Consider the following 16,798-nt stretch of genomic DNA (forward strand, 5'->3'; position numbering starts at 1 on the left):
CACACATGCCGTGCACCCAGGGGGTGGGATGAGCCACACAGGGGGGATTTTGTCCTTGAGCCCCCCTCAAGGATGACACCCGGGGTGGACCGCCCCCCTTCCTACGCCCCTGGACTGGAGCAGTTCCCAAATTTAGAGCTGCAGCTGCTGCCACTATATTTGATGGTGCTAGTTTGTGGCCTTTCATGAGAGGTGCAAAAGAGAGAATTCTCCTCTGTCAAAATGGGACTCAGACCTGAAGGCAGAACTTTGACTTTAACCCATTCTAAAATCCCATTCTGGAAACAGCATCATTAAGTAGCAAGAGGAAGTAACCTTACACATATATTAAGGTGTAAAGAATAATATAAAAATAGAATTGTAGAGTTAGAAGAGACCCTGAGGTATCTAGTCCACCCCCTGCAATGCAAGAATATGCAGCTGTCCCATATGGGGATCGAACCTGCAACCTTGGTGTTATCAGCACCATGCTCTAAACAGCTGAGCTATCATATGACTAAATCATTCATTCATAGATTAGGGTGGTCAAAAGAGGGCCTGCATTACCCAAGAAGGGGAGCCCCAATTTGCATAAAATGTGCTAATGCTCATTTATATGTATACATGTTTATTTAGAAACATTTACTGTAATTTAAATAGCAAGACAATGCCTCTCACCAAGGTGGAACCAGATGACCTGTGTGCCTGCCTGGTCTGCCTGCCTTCCAGGTATTAACTACAGATGGGAATACTTCAAGGCCCCTGCTGTCTTTTCTTATGGTTCTTTATCTTTAACATGCAATTTAAAGGACACGTTTTTAAAAAGGACTGCCCTCTGACAGTTCTTCAAATAGAAAATAATGTCCTCTGTAAAGGAGGATACATGGCCACTCTCATGTAGAGGGGTTGAGGGAAGACTTGTACCATACATTGAGAAACATTCCTCAGGCAAAAAAGAAAGGAAGAGGAACAACAGCTTGCAAATTATCAACTGCAGCTCCTGGATTAAAAGAGAATAGGTCATGGAGAGATCAGTGAATGCACACATTACCAGAGGTGTTGGATATACAGTGTTGTTTCATGCATTATACACGATGACAGCAGCAGCAGCTGTAGCTTCTTCCTTATTCAGGAAGGATCCATTCTGAATCGAGGAAAAGAGTTTTGTAAAAAGAGATATTTCAGGGAGGCAGACAAAAGCTTTGTATCCTCTGCTTATCTGTCATTGAACACAACCTACACCGTAAAGTTTTGTATGAAGTCATTGGCAATGGTCATTAGAAGGTTTGGGGGCAACACTGACCACACCTGATGGAAGTTGTGCTTCAAAACGTATGGAGGACATGTGGTTGGAGAAAACTACTCTGCTGAATTCCTCCTTTGTGCTCCTCCCTCCACTTCTATGAGGCTATGCAAATCCTAAGCTTGATCATGAGTATAGATCTCCATAATTCAGTATCATCCTTATCATTATAATTTATTATGATAGTAAGTGATGGCCCTTTTCTTCCACCGTTCCTGATGTACAGTAGAACTTCACTCACCCCTACCTTATTGTTTCATATCTTGGTTCATCTTTTGTGGTTCATCTCAGGTGCCAAAATGTCTTGGGCCAGCCCTGGTCCCAGGTTCCCAGTATCTCCATGTAGGGCTGGAAGAGACACTGCCAGTCAGGATAGACAGTACTAACCTAGAGGAACTGAGGGTCTGACTCACTGTAAGACAGTTTCCTATATTTCTAGGGGACACATTCTTGGTGGTCTCTAGCCAGCTTTCCAGAATGCCCTCCTGCTTAGAGGAACAATCCACTCCAGCATCCTGTTCTCACAGTGGCCAACCAGATGAAAGCAGGACCGGAGTACAAGAGCACTCTCCCCTCCTGTGGCTTCCTGCAGCTGGTATCCAGAAATATTTTCTGCCTCTGGCTGTGGAGTCAGAGCATAGCCATTGAAGCCAATAGCCACTGATAGACTTACCGTTCATGAATTTGTTCTATCCTCTTTTAAAGACATCTAAGTTGGTGGACGCGGGTGGCGCTGTGGGTAAAACCTCAGCGCCTAGGACTTGCCGATCGTCAGGTCGGCGGTTCGAATCCCCGTGGTGGGGTGAGCTCCCGTCTTTCGGTCCCAGCTCCTGCCCACCTAGCAGCTCAAAAGCACCCTTAAGTGCAAGTAGATAAATAGGTACCGCTTTATAGCGGGAAGGTAAATGGAGTTTCCGTGTGCTGCTCTGGTGCCGGTTCGCCGGAGCAGCGTCGTCACGCTGGCCACGTGACCCGGAAGTGTCTGCGGACAGCGCTGGCTCCCGGCCTCTAGAGTGAGATGAGCGCACAACCCTAGAGTCTGTCAAGACTGGCCCGTACGGGCAGGGGTACCTTTACCTTTACCTTTTAAGTTGGTGGCTAGAGAAAGTCAAACTTCTTATGGTCAGCTTGTAACATTTGGGTGCCTGTGGCTGAAACTCTAATCTAATTAACTTGTTGCATGGTCCATTGGTAAATTCTCCTGTGCAACCTCTGTTCAGCAGTGTCCAGCTCAATGGGCCTCACACAGGATGGTTTCCCAATGGCTGGCACCTAATGACAGATGGTAAACCTGCCTGCTTCCTGCTCTGCTGTCCTAAACAGCACCCAGAATGCACTGCCTTGCCATGCCATGCCATGCCCTGCCTTGCCTCACCTCACAGTAGGACCGACTCTGAACCTTCTAGCACAGTGGGAGAGGAACAAATGACTCCGTTTAGTCTCCTTGTGGACACAGATGGCCGCTGCACCTGTGCAGAATTTGTTGGAACAAGCTCACTGTTAATTCTGACCATGGTGTTGACAGCGATTAATTATGGCACCTTAGGGGAAACCACAGCAACATTAATGATGTCTGGATCCTAGCAGCTGGCTGACAGTGCTCTCTCAGATGCTTATGTGCATCTTCTCCCGATGTAATATGGCCAGATCTTAATTACTCTGAAGTGCAAGCCAATGCAGGTTCCGCTATGATGTGGTGACCACATGAGGGGAAATTTAAGCATTCCCCTCCTTCACCCACCCCAAAGGAAGACTTAAACTCTTTGTGCTTAGACTACCCCCTCCTCATTCTTCACCTCTTGAGACAGCAGTGTGGGATTTGCATGCTAATTGGAGCGCATCCAACAAAGGGTTTAAAGAGTGTGCATCACAGGGCACATAAAAAACCCCATGTGGGTTTATGTCCAGGATGCCCTTTTGTGCCCTTCATGTTACTCTCATTATCATAACCTTGACCACACAGATTGGTAATCCCATTTGCTCAAGTTGTCCAAGAAATGTTTCTTTCAAAAAGGCACAAAGGTGCTGGGTATAGAGGGTGCTAGGGGCCCCAGCCCCCTCAATATTTTGAACTGGGGGGGGCAGCCCCTCAATATTGAGGGGGCCGTCATCCCCTGCTACTACCAGTTAAGAACAATACCATATTCTTTAGAAGACTTTGCAGTACTGTCACTTTCCTTGACATCCTCCTCTGTTTGTTTTCCAGAAACTTCTAATTTGTGAAACTTCTGTTTATATTATTTGTAGTAGAAGCCCCATGTCCAGCTTCCTCAGTACTAGTTTCAACAAGAGTGTAGCCATATTCCTGTCCTTCAATTGCTTGCTCCTTAGCTTTTTCCTCCTGTTGTTTGTGGTGCTGAGCTGATTAAGAGGTGATTGTAAGATTTAAAATTAAGTTCATTTTCACTTTTTTATAAAAAAGTGTGTGTGTGTGTGTGTTATATAACCTCCAATCAACTCGATGGTCTATCTCTTTCAAATGCAGGCAGCAACCATTTTGCATGCTGCCAGTTGATGCATGACTGCTGACGCATGCATCACTTTCAGCCCTGGAAGGTGGCAGGGGTGGAACGGGAGGCTGCAGGGGCAAAACAGGCTTATGTGTGACTGCTGACATATGCAATGACCCAGAACACAACCCCCATGCATATGGGGAGTTGCCTGTATACATAAAAAATTATTTAATGTATGGATTACTTCAAAAATGATAAAATTCTCCAAGATATAAAATATAAACAGAAAATTACCAGATATAACCAAAACTAATCTGTATAATATTGTGCCCCTCAAAGGTACTGCACCCATCTGAGATATGTGTTCTAGGTAGCTGTCTAGCTGGCCTAATGATAGCAGCATCCCTGCTCCCATAAACCCATAAGCCCATGCTGGCTGGGGTTGCTGGAAGTTGGAACACAGCAATGTATGGAAGGGTACAAGTTCCCCATCCCTATACTATCTCTTCAAGCCACAACTCTAAAAGGTTTCTAATAGAGAGATTCAAGGGTAAATCAAGGTCCTTGTACTCCCCCCCCCGCAACTCCTCCCATCCTCAAATAGAGTTGGGTTGCTAAGAGCCTGAGCCCAATTTTATTTTCCTGTGGATTTGTTTCAGAAAATGCTCTTACACACATCCCATTGGCTTCTATAAATGGGGATTGACAGATTTTAGACAGAGATGGAAAGAGCATTAATTGGAGCAACATGAGAGAGAGAGAGAGAGAATGAAAGAAAGAAGTTGCCCACCCACACAGTAGGAGACTTTGCTATCCAATCCTTTCATGGATTTCAGACACTTTCACTGTCTAAAGGAACACACACGCACATACACACAGATAATATATCTGAGAGAAATAGAGTGAGAGGAATAGGGGAAAAACATCACGCTCTGAAAGTACTGGGCCAAAGAAAGAAATGTTCCAGATGTTGTTGATGCGCAGGAGGAAAATGTTAGTTCTGGAGAACAGAACTATATAATCTGGGACATTTTAGCTCAGAAAAATGGTGAGTTTGGGGAGGGGAGATGACAGAGTAAGATGTTTATAAAAAGATGCACTATCTGGAGAAAGTGGGCAGGGATAAATTTTCCTCCATCTCTCCTAATGCTAGAACCCAGGGTCATCAAATTCATTATTATATTTATACCTCACTGTTCCTCCAAGTAGCCCAAGGATCATACATGGATCTCTCTCTATCATCTATCTATCTATCTATCTATCTATCTATCTATCTATCTATCTATCTATCTATCTATCTATCATCTAGGGACGCGGGTGGAGCTGTGGGTAAAACCTCAGTGCCTAGGACTAGCTGATCGTAAGGTTGGCGGTTCAAATCCCCGCGGCGGGGTGAGCTCCCGTCGTTCGGTCCCAGCTCCTGCCCACCTAGCAGTTCGTGCAAGTAGCGGGAAGGTAAACAGCATTTCCGTGTGCGGCACTGGTGCTGGCTCACTAGTGCAGCTTCGTCACGCTGGCCACGTGACCCGGAAGTGTCTTCAGATGGCGCTGGCTCCCGGCCTCTTGAGCGAAATGAGTGCGCAACCCTAGAGTCTGTCATGACTGGCCCGTACGGGCAGGGGTACCTTTACCTTTACCTCTATCTATCTATCTATCATCTATCTATCTGTCTATCTAGCTATCATTATTAGTATATCCTGCCTTTCTCCAAGGATCAAGGTGGCATACGCTGCTCTTCACTTCCCCATTTTATCCTCATAATAACCCTGCAAGGCAGGTTAAGCTGAAAGGAGGTAACCAACCCAAGGTCATCCAGTGAGCCTCATGGCTGAGTGCTGGATCTGAAACCTGTTTCTGTCTTCTGCATCACTGGTATAAGGACATGAATTCTGCTCTCCTTCAATGTCAATCCTAAACCATGCATATAACTCAGCTTTCATGAATTGTCAAGTTATGTTTTGTCAGCTGATCTTCGACTTGTAAAATTCAGTGTGAAAACTAGTATGCTGTTTCAGATGGTGATGGTGGCAGTGGTGTATGAATGAAAAGCGTTTTAAGATTTACAGCAATCAAAGTTCAGATGTCCATGCCTGGATAAATTCAAGAGTAAATTGTTATAAAACAAGAAGTGCATTCTAAGAGCAGTTGTTGTGGTTGTTGTGGTTATTTATTTATGCCTTATAATAACTACAGCAATGTCAGCGCAGGTCAAACAGCCACAATTTCCTCTGCTTTTTGAGCAAAGAGGGCTTGAGTATTTGACACATTTACAGCAGCAAACTACTCAGATCCACAAATCCCCCTCAATTCCCCTCCATACTGAGAAGACAATTCCTCTCCCCCGATTGCTCCTACACTCCTGCCAAGCTAGTAGCCAGTGAAAGCATGCCAGTGCAAGTAGATAAATAGGTACCACTGCAGCAGGAAGGTAAACAGTGTTTTCATGCACTCTGGCTTCTGTCACAGTGTCCCCTTGCACCAGAAGCAGTTTAGTCATGCTGCCCACATGACCCAGAAAACTGTCTGCGGACAAATGCTGACTCGCTTGGCCTGAAACCAGAGATGAGCACTGCACCCCATAGTCAAGTGTGACTGGACTTAACTGTTCAGGGGTCCTTTAACGGCTTCTCCAACTTCATTTCCCTGAAAAAAGAATCCAACACACCAAAAGACTGGATAATCACACTGACCTGCTCTGCACTCTCTCAGGAACTCCTCCCCCTATCAATATTAGTGCAGCAACACTGAGCTACTTTGCAGAGTTGATGTAGCACAATCTTTCTCAAGCCCAATACCACAACGCCCTCCTAGAACATAAATATAGCAATGATGGTTTTACATTGGTACCTCGGTTTTTGAACAGCTGAGTTCACGAACAACTTGGAACCTGAACAATGCAAAACCGGAAGTAGGGGAAGCCAAAGGTGCTCCGCTTTGAGTCCCCCTGTGTTTCCTGTTGCACTGCACATTTGCACCCCCCGTGTGTCTCATTTTTTCTTCCATAGGAACATAGGAAGCTGCCTTATACTGTCAGACCTACAGTACTGACCTACTTCATTATTGTCAACACTGACTGGCAGTGGCTCTCCAGGATTTCAGAAATGGAGTCTCCCCTTGCCCAGCCTGAAGATGCCAAGGATTAAACCTGTAACCTTCTGCCTGCAGAGCAGGTTCTCTGCCACTGAGCTACTGTGGCTGCATTGGCCCCACTCTACTTTGGCCCCTCCATGACAGCAGGTTCTTGACAACAGTGTGCAGAGCACTGCATCCAATAATTAGTCCAGAAGGTGCTGATCTTCAGGCATACAGCAGTGACTTACAGTGTTGCTAAGGAGGAAAGAAGAAAGTAACTAGGGTGATTACATTTCCAAAAAAGAAAGAAAGAAAAAAGTCACAAGAAACATATTTATCAGCGGAACACGTTCCCAAATATTTGCTGATCCCAAATTAGAACCCATTACCATGACAACCTCTAGCCGAGAGCCATCATCCCTTCATTTTCCAATAAGGAACAAGCAATCTGTTCAATTTGGTTTTAAAGTATATCAGTTTCTGTTTAATTTGGGAAACAGGAGCCCATAACCCAAGACAGGTTGTATTGTTTACATGGAAACTGTAAAAGCAGATGGGACCACAACCCACACTGCAGTTGTGCAGAATTATGTGCTGCGGCTCATTTAGAGAACCAGAGAAGTAGGTCTGAGAGTTTGTCTACATAGAAATCCAACCACAAGGGGCCCTTCTAAATGTCCCTTTTTATCAAGCATTCATCATGAGCATTTCTCATATTATCGGGTGCTTATCACATGTACAGTTCCATTTGCATCTATAAATGTTTTGGGGTGGTCATACTGCTTTGTTTACAGCAGGTGTATGCCCTGCTAAAACTCTGTAAGTTCTCATGCCACAAATGTTCTGAGTTAGTTCTTGTCCTGCTTTAGTTGCAAGAGTGCCTGGTTCCACCACCCCCCGCAAAGGTGTGCATGTAGCATCTGTGCACATGCCCCATTGGTACCCAATTGGCATAATCAAATCAAGATATTAGAAGGAGCAGCAAACACAAAAGGGAATGCCTACCAGTATGATTGGGAAAGAGCAAAACTGCTCCTTATAATCAAATGCAAATACATTCAGGCATGGACTACTCTGATCTTACTGGAGTGGTGAGGGAGTGAATTAGCAGATAAATACTGTAATGCTCAGACAGGGACAAGTCTATTGTCTAACGTTCTTGCAAATGAACCAGAATAAATGCTCTGTAAATAGATGACATGGTCCAGCTTCCTTGCAAACTTTGCACAAGGAGATCAGTATGAATGCTCCAGTTTGAATGTCTGAAAGCAACCTGCTTTCCTGGTTTTGTTGTTGGCTCAGTTTTCCTATTTGGCTTTGAAGAATCCTGTTCTTCCCATGTCTCCACTGTCCAATGCTCTGCATGTGTCTGATTTTAGATGTAAAATGACTAATTATTTTGTTGTGTAAATGCTTGATATAGTTAAGCTGTTCCTTTTGCTGTAACCTGTGTATTTATTGCTACGATAATAGCCTCAGCTGTCTCTTGTTTGCAGACTTATTAGTAATTACCAGAGTTCTCTGTTGTCCTCTGTTACTGAGCTTTGATAAGGGGCAAACAGCACTTTAAACAACAGCCACATGTTGCCTCTGGATGCTGATTGCAGAGAATCACAAGTGGGGAATACCGCTGTTAAACTAATGTCCTGCTTGCAGGTTTCTCATTGGGATCTGCCTGGCCACTGTGAAAACTAAATAGGCCCTGCCATCAACGCAACTGGAGCTGACCCTAGTCCATAGGAACCAACTTCTAGAGACCGAGGTCCCTTTGCCCCCTCCCCCAATAAAATATTTGATGCCCCCTAGGTTGATGGGCATTGCCATTCAAATGATGTGTTCATACCATGTATTGTGATTATGTGCAACGGGGCTTACTTGCCCCCCTATTTTATTCAAGTTGGCCCCTCTGCCCAGGCCTGTCTCTTTCCATTTAAGTTGTTGTTCTTCTTCTTACCAACTCTGCCTACCCATAGACCACAGACCCCTGGAGCCAACTCCAGGAGGCTGTGGGTGCTTCGGCACCTGCAATAATATATTTGTGGGGGCTGCCCACCCCCAGAGTCAATGGGCAAAGTTGAAGCCCTCCATTGCAGGCACCCACAATATTTTGTGCAAGATGACACCTATGTCACAGACTTCTACACCATGGGTAGGCAAACTAAGGTCCGTGGGCTGGATCAGGCCCAATTGCCTTCTTAATCCGGCCCACGGACAGCCCAGGAATCGCCGTGTGGATCGCCAGCGCACACATTCTTTCCCTCTCCCTCACATGGCGGTGCCACCTCCGCCTCCTCCCTCCCTCCCTCCCTCCTCCTGGCTTCTCCCTGCCCTGCCTAGAGGAGGAAGGGGGCTGGGCTTTGTTGGTGCCAGCAGCAGCACTCGAGCGGCTGCCATTTTAAGCAGCCCCTCTCCAGAGCACTTTCATGCACCACTCATCCTCCCTCTGCCGCCAGCCCCTGCCACTCGCAAGACACAGGTAAGCAGCCACTGGGGCTCTTGCATCACCCCCCCCCCAATATAGCCCGGCTCCCCACAAGGTCTGAGGGACAGTGGACTGGCCCCCTGCTGAAAAAGTTTGCTGACCCCTGTAGTCTACACCTTATCCAACCCCCCCATCACAATTCTTTCAAGCCCCCACCCTGCAATTGGAATTGTACTTGTGATCACGTATAAGCACCCTGATAATATGAACAACACAGAGATGTGTTTACCAGAATGGGGTGAGGTGGTGGTGAGGTTGGGAGAGCTCTGGATATGCAGTGTTGACATCTTGCAAGTGAACCTCTGGGGCTGCTGCCACCAACTTGCCACTCCTCCAGCCTCATCCTTGTGAGCATCAGCACTCCACCACCAGTAGGAAGGCACCACTTCCATTGCTGAATCATATATTGGAAAGAAAGGGCTGGCTGGAGTTTCATAGTCTGCTGTCTATCTTGTTTTCTATTTACTGCACTGACTTCATGTATGGCTTCTTTCAGGATCAGGCAAACAAACAACACCAGCCATGGTAAGTTTCAGAGTCTCCTGGGAGCCTTGCTGGGTTGTCCTCCTCAGAAAGAAAAAGTCTGTATTGACAATAGGAGAAGCAAAGTCATGTTCCATGGAGAGGGGAAGGAAGCAATTCTGGGGAACATCAGCAGAGAAACCTAGGGTGCTTCCAGACTGTTTGGATGACTTTAAAAGAGGATTGGAGAAATTCATGGCTATCAATGGCTACTAAACCTGATGGCTGTGTTCTACCTCCACTGGAGACAGCATGCTTCTGAGTAGCAATTGCTGGAAACTACAGGAGGGGGAAAGTATTGTTGAGCTCAGGTTCTGCCTTCTTGTTGTTGTTTAGTCATTTAGTCATGTCCGACTCTTCATGACCCCATGGACCAGAGCACGCCAGGCACTCCTATCTTCCACTGCCTCCCGCAGTTTGGTCAAATTCATGTTGGTAAGCTTCGAGAACACTGTCCAACCATCTCATCCTCTGTCATCCCCTTCTCCTTGTGCCCTCCATCTTTCCCAACATCAGGGTCTTTTCCAGGGAGTCTTCTCATGAGGTGGCCGCAATATTGGAGCATCAGCTTCAGGACCTGTCCTTCCAGTGAGCACTCAGGGCTGATTTCCTTCAGAATTGAGAGGTTTGATCTTCTTGCAGTCCATGGGACTCTCAAGAGTCTCCTCCAGTAGCATAATTCAAAACCATCAATTCTTCAGCAATCAGCCTTCTTTATGGTCCATCTCTCACTTCCATACATCACTACTGGGAAAACTATAGCTTTAACTATACGGACCTCTGTTGGCACGGTGATGTCTCCTGCCTTCTTAGTTGACCTGTGTTAGTACAGGATGCTGAGGTAGGTGAGATCCAGCAGAATCTTCTTCTTGGATGGCAAAGACTCTCCTCCTGCAAGAGAGGGGAGTGGTTGTGGTCGGGATCCGGACTCCGCCTCAAGCAGGGGGCGTTAGCTCCCTGCCTTCCATTCACCTGGCTGGCGCCCATGCCCACGGGTGCCTGCGAGGGGGCGTGTTTAGCAGCCTAAATTGCTGCAGCACCAGCCTTCCGGCCTCACTTTTCGTCGTCCCATCGCAAGTCATTAACCTTAGGGGTGAGCTTATAGTTGGATTAGCATCAACAGGCTCCACCTACTGGTGAATAAACCCCCCTGTTTTAGACTCACCCCTCTCTGAGGGGGTGGAGTCAGCTGACGTAATCCAATGCCTAAGCCAATACCTTTTCACTTGCTGTAATCAATAAAGTTGTGGCCTTTTCTTGCCCTTATATCACGTGTCCTTGTGTTTTCATTCCACTACGCGGGGATCGGGTCCTCGAACCACAATCAACTACGTACTGGAAAATTTAGATGGGACAATGTATTATACTTGATCTTGCATACAAAGATTTGACTTTTCATGTTATGGAAAATGCCCTGGAAAATGTGAGATAATGCTTGTTGAAATATCATCTAACTTCCCTGCAACAAATAAGAAAGAACCCCCCCCCCAAATATAACTTCTAAGAAACACAGTCTCAAATGCAGGCCTAGGGATTGTCATGAATTCATTGACAGCAGTAAAGGTCTGCATTGCTAAGAAGTGGGTAAAGAACAATGCCCCAGCATTATTAGACTGGTTTAATGAAATTTGGTCTCTTGTAACACTGATTAAACTAATTAACATATTATAGGAGAACTGAGGAAAGTGAAGCTAATTGATTTATGGTTAAAAATGGTCTTCGCTTATCGTGTTTTGAAACAACACATCTCAATAAAGCATCAATCAACACCGTGTCTTTGTTCTGCTGTTAAAAAAAAGTGTAACCAGCAAATGTTATGAAGCATGTGTCGGTCCATTTTTCATTGTGAAATATAAATAAATAAAAGAAGGAATGCTGCACAAATAGCCAGCGCCATATAATCTACCTGCAAATAAATCAGTATGACTGTTCAATAAATAGGTCATCTGGAAGCTCCTCACCTAGTAGCCGTTTCTGAGAGCACTTGTTGTAGGAATCGCTCAGTGTTTGGCCAAGTTTATTTGTTCCACATTTGAGTCTCCCATGGCATCGTTTTATGAAGTTCGCAGCAGCAAATATCACACTCCCTTACCACCTTCTCCACTTCCTGCAGCAATCCATTCCCTGCTCTCTGCTTACCAGCTGCCCAGCTGGCTTCGCTTTCCACTTTGCTAGCTCCTCCACACAGATCTGTCACAATTTGCTTGCCTGTTGAACCAGGCCTGGCCTGTCAGGCTCCCAGCTGTCCTGTATTTTTTTTATATATTAGAGTGAGCACCTTTAATTGTAGCATCATAAGACAACAAACCCCACTATGAAAGGACTTTCTCTTTATATAGAAAGGGGTCTCTTCCTCCAGCAGAATTTTATTGCTGAATTTTATTTTAGTGCCAAATAGATGTGTCATGGCTCCTGAGCACTCTGAGAGCAAAGAATATTTGGTGATTTCAGCTGATGCTGTATATCTGCTGGCTTATTTTATTTATTCAGGTAAAAGGATTTGTGCACTGCCCTTCAGCAGGGCTTTCAAGGCGGTTTAAGAAAAAAGAGAAAGCATCCAGATAAAATATTGCAACATGGAAAGAGAAAGAGAGAAACAGATGTGTTTAAATACATTTAAAGACCTGGCACCAAAATGTTAGCTGGGTCATTGCCAGACAGATATAGCTGGGGAGGAAATTTCTCAAATTGGGTGTCACTGCCAGCATTATCTTGGGTGGCAGGTTCAACTGTGGGAAAGCCCCCATAGATGACCTCAGTGTACACAAAGGTTGGTATGGAAGAGGTTGTTTCTTGCCAGAAGCAAATGTGTAGGTGTAGCAATGGATGGGACAGTTATCAACTGCTGGAGACCACAGGTTGGGAGAATGCTGCTGAGCTCAGGACCTGTTTGCTGGCTTCTCATTAGTACTTCTGGTTGGCCACTGTGAGAACACAATTTGAGAACACAATGTGAGAACACAATGCTTAGATGGGTCACTGGCCTGATCCAGCAGGCTCTTATGTTAAGTAGGCTACATTCTAGCTACTCAAAACCTAGCCCAGAGCTAGGAAAGACCAAACCCCTCTGTTCCTTTCTCCTGAATTTGCACTGCCTTGGTCCAATTTGCTCCCCAAAAAGTTATCAGGACTTATCTCTCCAGACTCCATTTGTGATATTCCAATGACTGCTTATGCCTCTGAGGACAACCTTCTTGATGTTATACATGATGAAAAGCAAAGGCAGCCACCTACTTGTCTGGTAGTACAAAGTATCTATTTCTCTTCAGCTAAAACCCACAGACCAGTTTGAAAATGGCATAATCACGGCTTAATTGAGGGAATGAACACCACTGTAGCACCTCTTGGGTAAACAGTGGTCGGCTTTGTGCAAATGTAACCAAACATGTGAAAAATGAATCTGAAATCCCTGAAGATTTCCTTTGGGTTACAAGTTTGTTGATGAACAGATTTCAGCCCAAGTTAAAGCAGACATGTATTTGCTGAAGCACATTGAGGTCTGCTGTATAAAAACAGATAGAATCCCACAACCCTTCAATTCTGCATTTGCGCAGAGACTGCATAGTTCCTTTCTCATGAAATGCTGCCTCCTTATTTTGCCATCCATCCATGGTTGAGGTTAGAAGGCAAGCTATTTTAAAAAGTGATGAATTTTTTTAAAAGAACAATTTACCAATTAATTAATTTGCTGCGTTTAAATATTGGCCATCAACCAACTCCTCTGAGCAGTTTGCCATTTAAGATACAAAATGCAATAATTCTAAAACAATAAAAATGAACTGTAAGTAATATAAATCAACACACACACCAACAGGCACACAAAACTGACAACTAAAAACCAGCATAAAATCAAGTTAAAACCAGCAGCTTAAAATTGGTGCAAGCATTTAAAAGGTGAAAAATTAGATGCCTTTGGTAAATTAGAAGACCTGTTCTGATTTCTAATGTGAGTTCCGAGTGCAAATCTAGGTCTTGAACAGGTGCCTGGCTAGGTATGGGCTTACAAATTGAAGGGAATCCAGATAAGACAGGCGCTATGTATGACCAGTTCCCAAGTTCAGGAGCAGGTGGAACAGACTGTTCTTCATGAGGTTGCATCCCCCTTGAAGGAGCACGTGTGAAGTTTGGGGAATTTCCTACAACTATCTCTGCTCAGGTGGCATCAGTGAGTAACTAAGTCATGTTTTGGCTGGTACACCAACTACAGCCTTTTCTGGGTAAGTATGGCTATGGCCACCCCAGTTCTGATAACTTCCCAGTTTGACTACTCTAATGTGCTTTGTATGGAGCTTCCCTTGAAGATGGTCCAGAAGTTGCAACTTGTGCAAAGTGTGGTGGATGGAGTGTTTGTGGGAGCAGCAGCATATTGCTCCCATTTAAAAACATCTACTTGGGTTGCCCATTGTCTTCAAAGCCAGTCATGCCTCTGCAAGTATTCATACCATGACAAGGACCATGGTCCAGTGGTGGAGCACTTGCTTTGCATGCAGAAGGTCCCAGGTTCAGTCCCTGGCATCTCCAGGTAGGGCTGGCAGAGATTCCTGCCTGAAATCCTTGGGAACAGCCACCAGTCCCTGTGGACAACACTAAGCAAGATGGACCAACAGTCTGATTCAGTATAAGGCAGCTTCCCATGTTCCTAAGTTGACTTTATTTAGCCAAATTGTAGTTGCTGCTCCTTCTTCTTGCCCCCTATGTTTGCTACCCCTCACCCTACCTATAGATACCAGGGGCTTCAGGTCTGTCACAAACATGGGCCTCAAATCCTGGTTTGAAAACAACTGTCTCACCCACTGGTTTATCCCCTTCAAAGTTTCCCTCCTGGCACTGCTTTGGAGAATGTGGCTGAAGAACCTGACCAGCTTTGGTAACATGTAATCATGGCCTCAGGCAGCTAGAGCATTAACATGGAGGAACTGATAAAAATGTTAGCTAATGTTACTTCCATATCTATAGTCAGTGTCTCTTTTTATTTATTTATTGGAAGGATTCCACTGCCTCATCAACTTAGTGACTAATGGGGGGGGGGGCTTTTATAATGCAACAGGCTGTGGGCAAATCCCTGATGTGAACCTCACTCATCTTTCTAAAACTTCTGACATTATATAGGCCATTTGAAGCTCATAATAGAATTCAGGGGTCCTGGTGTTGGGAGTTTTTGCTGACTGGAAACCATTTCATCTTCTCATTCAGGCCACCAAGTCATTCCGTGGATCTCCTCTGTTGCTGCTTTCCTTAGGGACCCCTGCTGGTTCTGTAAATGAGTGTTTTGCACATATTCCGATATCTGTTCAAATGCAGACATCATTGTTAACTATAGTTCCTTTGTCACAGCAAAGCCACAGCTCCGTCTGTCTTAAAGCTCCATTTCTGCAAGTTTAGACAGAGCTGTCAGTCACACACCAAACTGGGTACTCATGCAGAATGCACCATTTATGACGGAGGAAACCATTCATCTGTCAAGCTCATTATGTTGCTTTCTTTGATACACAGAGTTATGGATATTTATCTTTCCCAGGGCAGATTTACTAACTTACAGCATTTTTACTCCACACTGTAGCTAAAAAGTCAGAGTAAGGCAGGGTGAGTGCAACCCTGTTTGTTCTTGCTCTCTCAATGACATGTGACACTATTGGCTACAGTGTCCTTGTGGAATGAGGGAGGGGTGTATTACAGTGCTTCCATTCCTACCTGTAGGGCTGACCCCAGAAAATAAAGCTAGGAGATTGTTGCTTGGCACCATGACTTTTGAGTTGCGGCTTCCTGCAGGGATCCATTTTATCTTCTATGTTACTTGACATCTACAAAACCATTGGGATCTGTCTGCTGATGGCACACATTCAGTCTGAATCAGGAGAGACTATGAAGGTGTTGGGCTGGTGTATGGAGGCAGTGAAGTGGTTGGATGGGGGCTAATAAGCTGAGGCTGAATCTGCCTAAGACAAAAGTCTTGCTGATGGGTGGTTCCTTTGATCAGGAATTATGTGCATGACCTGCCATGGAAAGGGCTGCACTCCCCCATGAAGGAATAGATAATAGATTCATCATCTAGATTCATCATCTCCTGTATTCCAAATTTTCACTGGAGTCTCAAGTGGCTTCTGTGACTAGGAGGGCTTATTACCAAGCTCAGACTGATTATCTAGCTAGGAGCTAGGTCCACGCTCTACGGAGCAGTGGCAGCAAATCCACCAATTTATGTACTCCCCCCCCCAACCTGAGACTGAGCCTGTGTGGAAACTTCTGCTCATCCCTTTTCCATTCTCTCCTGGTTCTGGGAGGCAGTGATGCAGGAGAGGGTGGGGAAGCACCTGGCCCTTCACTTGCCTGACTTCCTCTTCCTCCCTCTTCTTCTGACCCATTCTGTGCTCCACCCACCAGCTCTGAAGCTTCCTTTGCCTTCTTGCCTTCTGGCTAGTACAGGTCTCCACAAACTGCTGCTCACTCTCCCAAGTCAGCCCCCCTGTGCACACTCATCAGTGGTCAATGACACATGGGCCTTGGGCCTCAGGTTCCCGGTCCTTGATCTTTGGCTGATCTTTGGCCCATGAATAGCCACATCCTTTTGCTAATATTGTAAGCATGGAGCACTTGCAGCGCAAGAGGTTTTTCTTTTGTGTGATAAAGGAACACACATGGAAACACATGTGGAAATGTTCAATAGAACAGGGCTTTAAAATTGGATAAACATGCATGTGTTTGGAATCTGGAGAAACTTGTGTTTTTAGAAATCTATCTTTCTTTCTTTCTTTCTTTCTTTCTTTCTTTCTTTCTTTCTTTCTTTCTTTCTTTCTTTCTTTCTTTTGTCTCAGCTGCATTGACTCATTTTATGGGGAAATGTGGTCTCATCATGCTGGTAACCCGACAGCAAGCTATCGTTCAGATGCATTTTGCTGCTTTATTTCACCATTTTGTTGCAGCTTTTTCTTTTCATTGGTCAGGTCGTAGTGACCTTGAGAATGTTATTTATGAAGCTCAGAAGAAAAG

The sequence above is a fragment of the Podarcis liolepis genome (assembly GCF_965112155.1).
Source record: "Podarcis liolepis genome assembly, chromosome: Z".
Lineage (NCBI taxonomy): Eukaryota > Metazoa > Chordata > Lepidosauria > Squamata > Lacertidae > Podarcis > Podarcis liolepis.